General features: G+C 47.3%; 1 long non-coding RNA gene across 1 annotated transcript in view; it reads left to right on the forward strand.

Annotated features, from left to right (window-relative positions):
* Window positions 1–2,468: 2,468 nt before the first annotated feature.
* Window positions 2,469–15,256, forward strand: part of LOC146830731 (uncharacterized) — a 101,164-nt gene continuing 88,376 nt past the window's right edge. Inside the window, exon 1 of the long non-coding RNA XR_014961482.1 lies at window positions 2,469–2,983. This is a non-coding gene — a long non-coding RNA (uncharacterized LOC146830731). The remainder of the gene's footprint in view (window positions 2,984–15,256) is intronic.

Consider the following 15,256-nt stretch of genomic DNA (forward strand, 5'->3'; position numbering starts at 1 on the left):
TGCAGTAGGTGTATATTCCACACCCCACCATGAATCTCCAAGGTTTCTAGTGCTGATCACCATGGACAGCAGCAGGCAGGTTACCATGTCCACAGGAAAAGACAAATGCAAATGGAAGGGGACCCATCATTTTATGGCAGCACACACTGTATTTTTTAAGGAACATTATTCTGTCTACACACATTTGTCTTTTATCTAGCAAACCATAAGGAAAGAAAATGTTGCTCGCACCCTATGCAGTGCCCAATTTGTAGAGGTGGAGGGGGTGAATAGATTTTGTGATGGGGAGCCAGAAGTCGGCCTTCCTTTCTGGAGTACTTGTAAAAATGTCTGCACCTCTGGAACTATGGTTACCTGTTACTAAATGGGGGTGGTAGCCCTTGACTATGTGTCGTAGTATATTTTGGTTGAATGTCTAGGCAAGCAGGCTTTTTGTTCAGCAGGTGAATATCACAGAAGAATTTAGCAGCTCCATTGGACTCTCAGATTTTCTGACTCCTTGGGAAAAGACAAACCATGAGAGGAGTTCAGTCCTTTCACAGGAGATCTTTATTGTGGATTTTCTACTCCATCTTTATCGAGGAAGAGGAATGGCAGGTGCCGATTGGTCCCTGGTAAAGGAAATATAGATGCACAGGGAGGTGGTGGCGACTCCTTGTGTGAATGCCAAATAGTTACTGGCCATACTGAAAGAAAGTCTCCTGGGACCCAGGGTGTAACAGCCTAAACAAAAGAGACAATAGGACCACCGAGGAGACTGTGTTCTTTTTTGTTTAGACATTTGTTGAAGCAGAACAAGAAGGCAGGCCACAGATGGCCACAGGGGTGCATTGGGCCTCACAAAAGACAGATACACTGAGCTGCTATCAGCGTTATGGCATGGGAGATGTGCAGGCAAAGCTTCCAAGCAGCAGAACCAGCTGCAGTGATTTTTCTGTTCTTCAGACAGCATGTCCTTGGAGAGGGAACAATATCCCCTCCAGGCACACTGCACCTAACTCTAGACACAAGACACCCAGGCAGGTATGGGAAGGCGTTGGTAGAGTAGACTACTCGGTTAGGGGTACAGGTCACACCACCTGCACCCCTCGGGCGCCACCAGCTCTTTCTCCATAGCCTGAGAGGGCAGGGGCCATGCCCTGGGCCTGCTTTAGGTGGCGATGGGCTTTAAGTGTAACCTTAGTTCAGCAGAGTGTTGGTGTGGAAAAGCGCAAACACGGAGCACCTATGATGGGCTCACACAAGTCAATCCAACCAGGGAAAGTCGCAGGGTCCACCTGCAAAGAGCCCCTGCCTAGAAGGCCACGGTTAGCTGCACGTGCTCCATTCAATAATGTGCTTCTTGTCAATCATGTGCCCAGTTGGATCAGTAAATACCTCCACGTCACAGAGGGTGCCATGTTCGCAGTCCTCCGATCCCAATCTGCTACTTCATTCCAATTGAATTGAATGATGCAAACCCCACGGCGATTACCAAGAAATGAGGTCTTAGATTGACTTCAGGGCGTTTGGTGACCCGGTGTAGAGATGTCATATCGCCACATGTCGGCAGGACTTCATGTTTCGTCTTTTAGAAGAAAGCGCAGGACTAGCAACCCGTGTCCTGCTGATATCTAGTGATCTTGCTCCCCAAAGTCTACGTTGCCAAGAGGTAACACTGAGAAAGTGACGCACCAACATTAACACAATACGTGGACACCTTCTGTTGGCCTGCATGGACACCTTCTGTTAGCGTGCAACACTGCGGGTTTGGGATATGTACGTCCTCTTTTAAGAGTGTAAGTAGAGGCCCAAAAACCGTACACTGCGGACTAAATGCTCAGGATGGCTGATGGTGCCAAGCATGACATGGAACCCCACTGCAACCCAGCAACTGTTGTCCAGACACAAAGGGTTACAATTCTTAAAACCTGTTTGAAATTGACTGCATCCATGGGTATTCGCCCTCACATTGCTGAGATTTGCAAAGGTTTGGAAGTCACAGACTATTTAACTCGGTTATGCCTTAAAGACCTGTGCAGTCGCAGGTTTCTAAGGATAATGCTGATAAGTTTTGCGAATTATTGCTTTACACTGAAAAATATACAGCTGTGTTGTTTTGCTGGTGGAAAATAACAGAGCAAGTGCAAACACGCGTTTTTCACCACAGGAAAAATATTATTTCCAATAGAGGAACCTCTTGTCCGACACCCCACTAATTTTTGTGGGTGATCCTTTCTTATTCACACCCTGAAATAGGAGACATTATGACCATTTTGTTGGTGGGAGGTGGGATTCGTAAATGTTTGAAATAACCTCATAAATGTAAGTGTGCGGGTGTTCACAAACGCTGAACGCTTTGCCGCCCTGGAACGCACAATGGGAGGTTTTCACACACAGGAACTTTACGAATAGGAAACGGAAATAGTGGTCATTTTACACTCTCAAAAGGCTCTTTGTACTGAAGTCCGATTGATACACAGTCACACGCGCAAACAGAATTGTGAAAGTGCAGGTAAAAGGACAGCCCTGTCCGTACCGTTTCAGCAGTCGGATAACGCCTGCCGAGTTTATTGCAGACCGAAGTGAGTGCGAAGCGTCATAAAACGGGAATGTGTTGGAGGCTTTTGGCAGACGTCCTCCGGAGAGTTGCCTGAGCTGAGTTCATACTCCTGAGAGTGGAGGAGCTGCGCTGCCCGGACTGCACCTTTAGCGGTCATTCTAACCCTATCCAGCCGCACAGGTAGTCCGTGCCAGCTTCGACGTCGCACTAAAGCCTCCGTCGCCCACACAGATTGGACCCAGAGGCTCCCTGCCCACAGATACCAAAATGAGCTCTTTCGCGGTGCCCCTGGAGCCCACCTCCGGCGACACAACAAACGTACCCTACGGACGGTTTGATGAGACGGCGGGCCAGGTGCCTGCCTACAAGTGGTGGGCAGTGTTCAACATCGTGTGCTGCTGCCTGCCGCTGGGGGTGGTGGCCGTCTACTTTGCAGGAGAGGTACTGTTGTTTCTTCCATCTCTATGTACTCCCTGACTAGGCTTTGTGCCTCTGGCAGTTCTGTGCGCCTTATCTTCCTTTGCGTTGCTGTGTCTTCTCACGCAAACACACTTTGGTGTTCGAGCACTTCACCGCTCTGTCCCCGCTCAAGTTTGCATCTTTGTGCCTTCCACATCCTGTCTTCGTCCTCCTGCACTTGTCCATGTTTTGCTTTCCTGCCCTGTGCATCTCCATGCCTTCCCAAATGTTATGCTGACGTTTGTCCCTCTTCCAGCCCTTATTTTACTTTTTCAACTTCCTGGAGAAGTGTGGCTCAATGATTAGAGCGCAGACCCTGTTGCAGAGGTCTAGCCCGGGACCAGGGTTCAATTCCCTGCCTCGGCGGGTCTTGGGCTCAAAATTCCACGGACCTGATAATTCTCGCCTCGGTGCCATTCCAATCATAGAGTGCAACTCTGCAACTCTGGGCAATAGCTTGCTTAATCTCCACAACGGCCCCCACAACGCTAAGGATGCCTGGCCTCCACCTTGGGGGTGCCCAGGAGTGGACGCCTCACAGGGAAAGCCAGGATGGGTTCCACAGCGATATTCGTACACGCGCCTTGAGACCCTTGCGGGTGTGTAGTGCGCTAGTATCAATTTACATTTATTTACATTTTCCCACCTGTCTGCCTTCGGTCTTGTTCATTTCTGTACTTTAAACCTTTGGCTTTGCACACTTTAGGGCTTATTTAAAAGCCCCTTGCGCCGCCCATGCCTGATTTTTTTCCATGTTAAAAGCGAGGCATCAGCGGTGCAAGGGGCTTGTAAATAAGCCCCTTCATCTCTGTGCCTTCCTGCAGCGTATATCGCCGCCTATACTGCCCCATGCTGCAGTTTGTCTCTGCCTATCGGCACTCTTACGACCAGGGGCTGTATTATACATAGGGCTCCCGGTTTTATGGTATTTTTTTTTTTGACATTTCCGTCTGTATTTATCCATATTTATTTTTTGCTAATTTTATCTGTATTTATCCATATTTATTTTGGGTTTTGTGGAAAAATCAAGCTGAAATTAGTATATTTCCACATTTATATAACCAATAAATATGCACTCATGCTTGACTGTCTGCCAGGTTTCAATGCTGTGACACCCACAGAAGATACATCAATACTCTTATATGAAAACATGAACATTTCTTTCTCAACCTTTTGCATATCTACTGCTGTTAAAGCCTCTTTACTAAAATGCCTTTCTTTTTTAACCCCCTTAACTATCAATCCACACAGCTATTGGCCATGGCAGACAGTATTTAGAATTACTCAAAAATCAACCCAATTTCCGTTTTTATCCACATTTTAAAATAAATACAGACAAGAAAATAAATGTTTTCTGTCTGTATTTATCTGCAAAAATCAGTAAAAACGGAAAACAGGGAGCCTTAATTATACAATGCAGCACATTGTTCTTCTTTGTGCAGCTTTCAAAAGGTACGCCCACTAACAAGGAGAGGGCACTGTATGGCACTGAATGGGCTGCCCGCAGGGCAGCCGAGAACTTGTGCAGCCCTGGCAGCAGGCATTCAAGTGAAATAGGGAGCGGCTTTGAAGCGCCGCTCTGTGTTTCACTGTGCAGCCGGCCACCCGTCTGCACTTTTAAGAAAGGTGAGAGATCCTGATGCAGGCGGGTGCAGTGAGGGACTGCACCTGTTTGGAATGGAATGTCTAGTGGGTCCAGAGGACCTTTTTCACCCCTCTCCAAAGGGCTGCCATCAGGGGGCGCACTGACTATGTGCCACCTTTTAGATGGCACAGTGTCAGCGAGTCTCCTCACAGCTTCTTTACCTTCGCAGCGTGTCTATAATATGGCTCACGAATATAGATGAAAAGATGCAAAGAGATTCCCTCATTTGCTAGGGCTACAACCCCATGCAAATGAGGGAAGACCCTCTAATGACAGTGCTGGCGCTATATGTACGTCAGCGCTATCTGTATCCCAAAAAGAGCTAGGCAAGCCTCAGTAATACCAAAGTGCCCAGGAGGGCACGTAAAGCAGGCGCTAATGCCAATTGCGCCCCTGAGGCACTTCCATAATAAGGCTTGTTGTTGTAAAACAATGAAAATTTACCAGCACCTCAAAGAAGGTGGCAATGCACTGGCAGAACGTGAGGGGTCCCAATGGTATCCCTTCCCCTTAGTGAATGTAAAAAAGTGAATGTAAAAGAATGTTTGTTGAAGAGTCCACTGCCAAATCTTATACAAACTTAAAAAAATACTAAAAAAAACAAACAAATCTGGACTCATTTCCTTTAAGGAAAACGGCCTGTATTTAATTGTTTTCATTTATTTGTATTTTTGTATTTTTTTATTTTAAAAGTGAACACTGACCTGGTGGTCTCCATCTCTGTGACGGTCTCCAATCTTAATGTGTTGCAATATGCCACCTACCTCATTAATATTCATGAGGTAGGTCGGATTGCCACCTACTACAATTGGGATTTTCAAGAACTGACCTATTAAAACCTTTGATTGGTTATTAAAACTCTTTACTGGTCACAATTTTAGACCAGTGATTTGCATCAAGATATTGGTACATCTGCCCCTTAGTCTGTTTGTGCCATCCTACCTTTTAGAAGTTTGTGCCTCTCCATATCTCCTGATTGTCTTCTTCATCTCACTTTACAACTCTTTGCCATTCGGCACTTAAATCATCGGTACTTTGAGGGTTTTTACATTCGTGGGTCTTCCTGCGTTATACATCTCAAAACCTTATCTATCTGTGCTTTCCTGTGAGCTGTAAATAAAGCGCATTGCCTGTTGCCATGATTATTTAATTCTTCCAAATGATTGCATCTGCATTAAGTAATGCATTTGTTTTAGTTTATTGCGGTATTTCTAAATACTGGGTTTAAGCAAAGGTTGAAGGTGAGTGGAGCACTCGACCTGTGATAACGGTGGGAGCTGGACCAGGCAGGATTGCCTGCTATGTGCCGAGTGAGCACCTGTTACTTTACAAAGCTCACCTGGGTACAAATATACAATTAATTACATTTGTTGGGGGAGGGGTGGGTAGAGACTCTGGGAGCAGTCAGTTTAGAGAGGGCGTCAGTAGAGGTGGAGTGGAATTGTACTGCTGATGTCAGACATGCTGTAAAAAGATAACTTTCATCTTCTTTCCGGAAGAGCGGAATCTTAGGGTGTTTCGGCCAAGGATCGTTTTCTTGTCTGTTATTCCTGAAGCTTCTTGGTACCCAGTGCCCTGCTGTGCACATGGCGCTCAGGTGATGCGGCTTGTTATGCGGCATGTTATGTGGCATCTGCTGATTTCAGCCGCTGTGTCCTATTGTCAGCCGTAGCTTCGGGCATTGTTTCCCTGGAACCTTAGTTTTGGTAATCAGAATAATATCTGGTCTTCTGCTTTTAATATTATTAAGAATGGTTAAGGGACACATCAGTTAACTTCTTCTAAAAATACTTTAACTGCAACATGTCTGATCACACTACATTAATCCGGCTTCAGTAATTGGGCTGTACCAGGGTGAACGTTTTTGGTGCCAGGTCTATGGGGCAGTCTGCGCTTCATTTTATCATTCATGCATTGCAGGATGTTTTCTCATACAGGAAGTCTGGTAGGAGTCTCTTGACAAGTGCTCTATGCAACGTTAGCATGTTGCTTACCAACAGAGTCCTAGATGATGTTGGATGGTTCAGGTCAACTCAAAGCGCACCTTTTATCCTGGGTGATTAATACCATTGTAGCCAGACTCTGACTCTACTAACAGGTGGTGCCAGCTGTTTACAGTAAAGAGGTGCAGGCCTTTCTACTTGAAGCCAGCTGGATAGTCTGCCTATCACTGGCAAATCCATGTGATATGTCATTACTGGGCCCACTTATCAGTGGCGTCTGCCTCTGAACGGGGGTAATCCGGCTGAGGGGGGTGTCGGGTGAAAAAATAAATAAAATAATCTTACCTTCCCAGCCGCTGCCGCACGGCTCTCCTCCATTTGCTGGCAGCACCGGAAGCACCCAGGCTTCCGGACTCTCCCAACCAATCATGACTCTGCGTGAGCAGCATCCTGATTGGTCTGAGCGGCCTGTTTGTCGCTCAGGCAGTGCCTGGGGACACTGGGCATGTTCTCCACAGGGCTGTGCAACACAGCCCAATGGAGAACATGCCAAGTGTGCATGACGGTATGGCCGGTCCTAGAGGGCTGGTCATGCTGTCATGCGCACGTAGGGAGGGAGTGCAAACAACTCCACTGCAGGGAGCCAGCCCCGCCTCCCACAACTTGGCTGGAGCAAAGAAAAATAAAATTATAACTTCTTGTTGTTATCCTTTTCTTTTTCTTTTGCACTGCTCAATGAGCAGTGGGGCGGCGCTCCTCCACCATAGTGGAGGAACCGCCACTGCCCCTGATCCTCCCTGATTGTATGTGCACTGTGCTTAGGTAACATGTAATGGGGCACCCATGCAGCACCATTACTGTGTAGCAACTGATTTTCTCGGGTGCTTTATAGAGTTGGTAGTAGTCAGAGTTAGTTCTCTCCCCTCTTAATGCTTGTCAACCTGAACTACTCAGGTGTCACCGCCCTCAATTTCTTTGTAAAGCCATGTGTACTACCTTGTTTGAATTATCAGAAAGGGTGAAGGACCCTTTGTTGCACCTGGCTGAAACTGCTCCAGTTAAAGCAGATGAGGGTGGCTTGGCCGGAGCACAATGTTAAACACGGCTGTGGCATGTAAGCAACACCTATGTGCAGGGCATCAAGTGGGATGAAAAAACTAGGGAGTCTCTCAAAGGGGCGTGGTCAATGTAATTAAGGACGTGGCTTAAAAACACGTAAGCAAAAAATCTATGTTTAGCACAGTGTGCCTCCCGACTTGTATTTTGCTGTTCCTGTCATTGCGTCCAGATATATGATACAAGTCACATCATAACTACAAGTCAGGGCTATTGGCTTTGTCAATGGTCGCTAGTTGCATAAGATAAATAAGCAGCAACTATGGCTTGTATATAATGTTGAAAAAACTTCCACTTAAAGCCCTGGTGACACCACGAGAATGTTGCTGCTCCTGAGTTTCAAAAAGAGAAGGGAAATCCAGAGAGAAAATGACTCCCTTTAACCCCTTCGCTGCTAGGCCTTTTCCCCTCCTGTGCTAAGCCTCTTTTGGGCTATTTGGGGTAGTGCGCGCTTAGGCCCCTGTAACTTTTTGACCACATTAGGTATCCACGCCAAATTTGCGTCCTTTTCTTCCAACATCATGGGGATTCTAAAGGTACCCAGGGTTTGTGGATTCTCCTAGAGGGTTCCCAGAAATTAGTCAAAATACAGGAAAAGTTTGGTTTTTTTGTGAAAAATGGGGAAAAGTGGCTGCAAATGAAAGCGTCTGGGTTTTTCTCTGCAAATGATATCAAAAAAGGGGTTGTGGGGCTGAAATCACAATTTCTCCAGCTTTTAGGGAATGACAGTTTTTTGTTAGAAATCCAACATTTTTTACACAGTTTTGACATTTTTCTGGGGCATACCCTATTTTTGCTATTTTTTGTGCTTTGAACCTCCTTCCAGATAATGGTACAAATGGGTAGAAAAGCAATAATGGATCCTGGAAAGCTATACATTTTCGAAAAATAGACAAAATTCTGAATTCAGCAAGGGGTCATTTGTGTAGATCCATCAAGGTTTCTTTATAGAAACTAACAGGTAAATCTAGGAAAAATTTAAAATTTGTTGAAAAAAGCAGCCTTTTGAGTCAACGTTTTCACCTGTAACTTCTTCGAATTATGACATCTCTTTGAAAGCAATGTACCGTTACATCCGGTGGACCTTCCTGGTTGTGGGTATATATAGGACTTGTAGGTTCACCAAGAGCCCAACGAACCCAGAGTAAAAAACTGAGCAGCATTTTGTAATGTTTTTTTTTTGTTCCGGGTATATAGCAATTATTGTGGGAAAATGTATACATGGAAATATCGGTATGAAAGACACCTATGTATTTCTGAAATGGGAACAAATTACAGAGTTTAGAAACAGTGCATATTTGCACATTTTCGAAATTGGGAATACTCATACTTGCATGACAATTATTGGTCATTTTTCAAAATGACTTTTTTTTTTACACATTGTCTTTCATTTGGAAGGGAGAAATGCATCAAAAATCAATAGGTAATAACAGTTGCTTTACAAATCTGAACTACCCTAAGTCTCCCGATAAAAATGGTACCACACTTGTGTGGGTAGGCATAGTGCCCACGACAGGAAGTGGCTCAAAACCTAAGGTGAACGCACCACATTTTCACACGGAAAATTTACACTTTTTTTGCGAAGAGTCTAGCTGTAGTTTTTGAACCCTAGCCCTGCCGGCACCTAAGGAAACCTAGCAAACCTATACATTTTTGTAAACTAGACACCCAGGGGAATCCAGGATGGGGTGACTTGACTGCCTCCCACCATGGTCTGTTACCCAGAATCCCTTGCAAACGTAAAAAAATGACAAAAAAACCACATTTTCCCCACATTTCTGGGATGGAAAGTTCTGGAATCTGCGTGGATCCACAAATTTCCACCCACCCCACGTTCCCCAAAGTCCTACGAGAAAAATGGTACCTCACTTGTGCGGGTCGGCCTTGTGCCCGCGACAGGAAACGGTGCAAAACGCAACGTGGTCACACCTCAATTTTGCAGTGAAAAATGACCCCTTTTCGGCAAAGTGACTAGCTGTAGTTTTTCAACCCTAGCCCTGCCGGCACCTAGGGAAACCTAGCAAACCTATACATTTTTGAAAACTAGACACCCAGGGGAATTTAGGATGGGGTGACTTGACTGCCTCCCACCATGGTCTGTTACCCAGAATCCCTTGCAAACGTAAAAAAATGACCAAAAAAAACACATTTTCCCCACATTTCTGGGATGGAAAGTTCTGGAATCTGCGTGGATCCACAAATTTCCACCCACCCCGCGTTCCCCAAAGTCCTACGAGAAAAATGGTACCTCACTTGTGCGGGTCGGCCTAGTGCCCGCGACAGGAAACGGCGCAAAACGCAACGTGGTCACACCTCAATTTTGCATTGAAAAATGACCCTTTTTTGGCAAAGTGACTAGCTGTAGTTTTTGAACCCTAGCCCTGCCGGCACCTAGGGAAACCTAGCAAACCTATACATTTTTGAAAACTAGACACCCAGGGGAATCCAGGACGGGGTGACTTGACTGCCTCCCACCATGGTCTGTTACCCAGAATCCCTTGCAAATGTAAAAAAATGACAAAAAAACACATTTTCCCCACATTTCTGGGATGGAAAGTTCTGGAATCTGCGTGGATCCACAAATTTCCACCCACCCCACGTTCCCCAAAGTCCTACGAGAAAAATGGTACCTCACTTGTGCGGATCGGCCTAGTGCCCGCGACAGGAAATGGCGCAAAACTCAACGTGGTCACACCTCAATTTTGCAGTGAAAAATGACCCCTTTTTGGCAAAGTGACTAGCTGTAGTTTTTGAACCCTAGCCCTGCCGGCACCTAGGGAAACCTAGCAAACCTATACATTTTTGAAAACTAGACACCCAGGGGAATCCAGGATGGAGTGACTTGACTGCCTCCCACCATGGTCTGTTACCCAGAATCCCTTGCAAACGTAAAAAAATGACAAAAAAAACACATTTTCCCCACATTTCTGTGGTGGAAAGTTCTGGAATCTGCGTGGATCCACAAATTTCCACCCACCCTGCGTTCCCCAAAGTCCTACGAGAAAAATGGTACCTCAATTTTGCGGGTCGGCCTAGTGCCTGCGACAGTAAACGGCGCAAAACGCAACGTGGTCACACCTCAATTTTGCAGTGAAAAATGACCCTTTTTTGGCAAAGTGACTAGCTGTAGTTTTTGAACCCTAGCCCTGCCGGCACCTAGGGAAACCTACCAAACCCACACATTTCTGAAAACTAGACACCCGGCGGCTTCCAGGGAGGAATGGATTGTGTGGATCCCCCAACGTTTCCTTACCCAGAATCCCCTGCAAACCTCAATTTTTGCTGAAAAAATAACTTTTTTCACACATTTTGGGGTGGGAAAGTTGTGGCATCACCGGGCTCACACAAATTTACCACCACCCAGCGTTCCCCCAGGTCTCCCGGTAAAAATGGTGCCTCACTTGTGTGGGAGGCCCAAGTACCCGCGGCAGGCTAGGGCCCAAAACGTAGTGAGGCGACATCAAAATGGCCTATCGCAAAACCACCTGGTTTTGCAAGGGGGGGTCACTTTGGTTTTTGACCCGGTGCTCGGCGGCCATCTAGGGAAACCTACCAAACCCATGCATTTCTGAAAACTAGACACCCGGCGGCTTCCAGGGAGGTATGGCTTGCGTGGATCCCCCAACGTTTCCTTACCCAGAATCCCCTGCAAACCTCAATTTTTGTTGAAAAATTCACTTTTTTCACACATTTTAGGGTGGGAAAGTTGTGGCATCACCGGGCTCACACAAATTTACCACCACCCAGCGTTCCCCCAGGTCTCCCGGTAAAAATGGTGCCTCACTTGTGTGGGAGGCCCAAGTACCCGCGGCAGGCAAGGGCCCAAAACGTAGTGAGGCGACATCAAAATGGCCTATCGCAAAACCACCTGGTTTTGCAAGGGGGGTTACTTTGGTTTTTGACCCGGTGCTCGGCGGCCATCTAGGGAAACCTACCAAACCCACGCATTTCTGAAAACTAGACACCCGGCGGCTTCCAGGGAGGTATGGCTTGCATGGATCCCCCAACGTTTCCTTACCCAGAATCCCCTGCAAACCTCAATGTTTGCTGAAAAAATCACTTTTTTTTACACATTTTGGGGTGGGAAAGATGTGGCATCACCGGGCTCACACAAATTTACCACCACCCAGCGTTCCCCCAGGTCTCCCAGTAAAAATGGTGCCTCACTTGTGTGGGAGGCCCAAGTACCCACGGCAGGCTGGAACACCAGTAAACTCTGGCAATGCCGGCTGCACCATGCCAGGAGCAACCCAGAGGTCATCACTTTCAAAGGGAAGCCTTGCAGCCACAGCCTGCAGCCCAGATGCCTCTTGCCGCACTACACCAACGGGAAGCCTTGCAGCCGCAGACTGCAGCCCAGAAGCCTCTTGCCGCACTATCGGCACATCAGTCTCCTCCTCTAACACAGGCACTTCATCCGCACTAAGAGTATCTTCATCATCCGATGACTCCATACGGAGAGACAACTCACTGCCAGAATCGTCCCCTGCCTCCTCTCCCTCAGATGCAGAGTCAGTCTCTGAACCAATATCAGAGGAAGACTCAAACAGCAAACCAACAACCTGCTGAGCAGTAATCCTGCGGCTAGCCATTATACTTACTAAGATTGAAGACAGCACAAACAAGTCAACAACAGCCAACAATGTGCAAACCAAGTAAGTAAAGAAATGTGTACCTTTATCACAATGATCAATGTACTCAAAAACTATAGAATTCAATTACAAGAGACAGCTACACTCACCAGAACCTACTTTGCAGTGACACAGCAAAAACCAACGATATCCAACTAGAAAGAAGAAAAAAAAAACAAATTACTCACAAGACAACAAAATACACATCGAGCACAAATGCAAACAGTTTTTGCCAAGGGGTCGCTTCCTAAATAAAAAAGAAGACATCCCTGGTGTCTAGTGGGCTTTTCTGCCCCCTCCCCTGGGAGCAGAAACGGACAGAAAGACGACCGATCTGCCCCCAGGGGGGGCAGAAAAGTCTTATAAATAATTAGGCCGCAAAGGAAGCGACCCTTGCCCAAGGGGTCGCTTCCTACATAAAGAAAAAGAAATCCCTGGTGTCTAATGGGCTTTTCTGCCCCCCCTGGGAGCAGAAACGGGCAGAAAGAAGACCGATCTGCCCCCAGGGGGGGCAGAAAAGTCTTCGAATTATTTTGCCCCCGAAGGAAGCGACCCTTGCCCAAGGGGTCGCTTCCTACATAACATAAAAGACATCCCTGGTGTCTAGTGAGCTTTTCTGCCCCCCCTGGGGGCAGAAACGGGCAGAAAGATGACCGATCTGCCCCTAGGAAGGGCAGAAAAGACTTCAAAAAATTTGGCACCCCTAGGAAGCGACCCTTGCCCAAGGGGTCGCTTCCCAAATTCCACAACACACATCCCTGGTGTCTAGTGGGGCATCCCTGCTCCACGATCGCGACGCTGTGCACCATCGTGGAGCAGTAATGCCCTGTATTGAGACATCAGGGGAGAGGAAATACTCTTTCCTCTCCCCCGATGCCTCAATACTAAAAATGTCACCGCCGCGGCCCCCACCGGACAAGCAAACCTACCTCTACCCCCTTGGACGCGCTGGAAGAAATGGATTCCAGCGCTTCCAACGCTTCCTGATGACGCCGGGGGGAAGCGTGGGGGGGCTCGGGGTGGCAGCGGAAGCTCTTCCGCTGCCATCCCCCTCTGTGGGGGCACGATCGATGCCCCAGGGGGGGGAGCGCCAGCGCTTCCCCCGGGGGCTGTGCTCATGACGGAGCATTTCCGTCATAAGCACAGCCCAACCGATGCTCATGACGGAACCGCCCCGTCATGAGCATCGAAGGGGTTAAAGGACTATCTTCCTCTACAACGCTCACCACACGCACATCCATGTGCCTGCTGTCACTGCAGTCCGGAAAAAAAAATGGACCGCCTGTGCCAGGGCACAAAACAGAGCCTGATAGTAACCCGTTTCGAGGCCCCCTTTAAAAAACTGCCAGTGGTCAGACCCGGCCCAATTAAAGCCCTGCCTTTGTGCATACAGTAGGGCATAGACTTTCTGCTATATCCCACATCCTGTGCTTCGTGTTGTGCAGCAGAATTTCACACAAACATGTTTTTCAAGGAGCTGTGGTCCACTAAAACCATGCATTCTGCTGTGAGTCCTCCCCCCCACAATGTAGGTCGCCAACTTCCGATTTCACTGGGCCGTTGGGCCCAGATTTACTAAGAAAGCAAGCAACCCAGCATCGCAAGTAAAATTGCTGCACTGCGTTGCTTGAGAGGGAGAGAGCAGAACAGCACCATATCTGCTAAGATGTGATTCTGTTCTGCTCCCTCCCTGCGTGGCACACTTTATGCTGCTATTCACAGACACCTTGCGCCCTAGTGCAAGGGTGTCTGTGTTGTGGGAAGCATATTTTTTGTACAGAAAGTGTCCCCTTCCTGCATAAAAACTATGCTTTAAGGCATTTCCCTCTATCTATGTGTGCAGTAAAATGCTGCACATATGAAAGAGGAAAAAACGAAGAGAAAGGAAATCATTTCTCCTTGTTATGCCTGCCTCAAGGAGGTGCAGGATTTAAGCACAAATCCCTGTCTACAATTCACTGTAGATAGGCACTTGCGTCAAGTCCCAGGTATGGTTGCAAGGAAACTATGGAATGCCCACTTGACCCAAAGTGAAGGCAAACAGTGCATAGCGCAGCTTTAGGTTACTTTTCGTTACAAAACACAAAACTTGCATTGAAAATGTACCACTCACCCAATGCAAAGTCTTTGTAAATCTCGACCTTGATTTGGGACAGCTACATCTAACACTGGATATAAGCTGGTCCATCCATCTAGTCCAGTGTTTCACTTGAAGGGGCTTTGCACACCTGTGTAGCGAAATACGAGAACTAGAAACAGAAACCTTGCACATCTTCTTTTAAAAGGAGTTCACCCATGGGACTGAGGAGAAGGTCTACACTGCTGAACACTACTCTGCATGCTTGGAACCTGCTTTTTATTGCCATTGCCATTGCCTGAGATCCTTTTTGCCCTCACTATGATGAGGTACTTAGCACTGCTAAGGCAGCCCCACAGGTCTAATCCTTTGCCCATCTCCACTCAAAGAAGCTGATCAACTCAAGCGGCTTACTTGATTAGGCACCCTCGTAGGCATGAGGCAAAAGTTAAATTGTGACACAGCGTCCAAAGTTGGTGGCTCAGTCCTTTTCAGGCTGTTTCTCCCGGCTCACTCTCCAGTGATTTTGCAGGCATGTGCTTGCAAAACAGCACCTCAAGTCGTGGCCCATCACAGTTGTGAAATACTGCACTGAGGGCATGAAGGTTCCCCTTTCAGTGACCTGACAGGCATGAGGCCATGTGGCTATGACACAGCACTCCAAGTGTTTGCAGGCCACCATTTTGAGCCCCCGTGCCTGAGTGACAAAGCTTTTCATCCTATTTCTCATGCAGGTATGAGGCCTTGTGTATTACCACCAGGAAGTCACACACCTGAGTGGAGGCCATCACCATTGTCTGTACCTTTAACCTACCCATAGTTGCTGATCGAGAGCTGGTACCC

The sequence above is a fragment of the Triturus cristatus genome, chromosome 5_1 (assembly GCF_964204655.1).
Source record: "Triturus cristatus chromosome 5_1, aTriCri1.1, whole genome shotgun sequence".
Taxonomy (NCBI): Eukaryota; Metazoa; Chordata; class Amphibia; order Caudata; family Salamandridae; genus Triturus; species Triturus cristatus.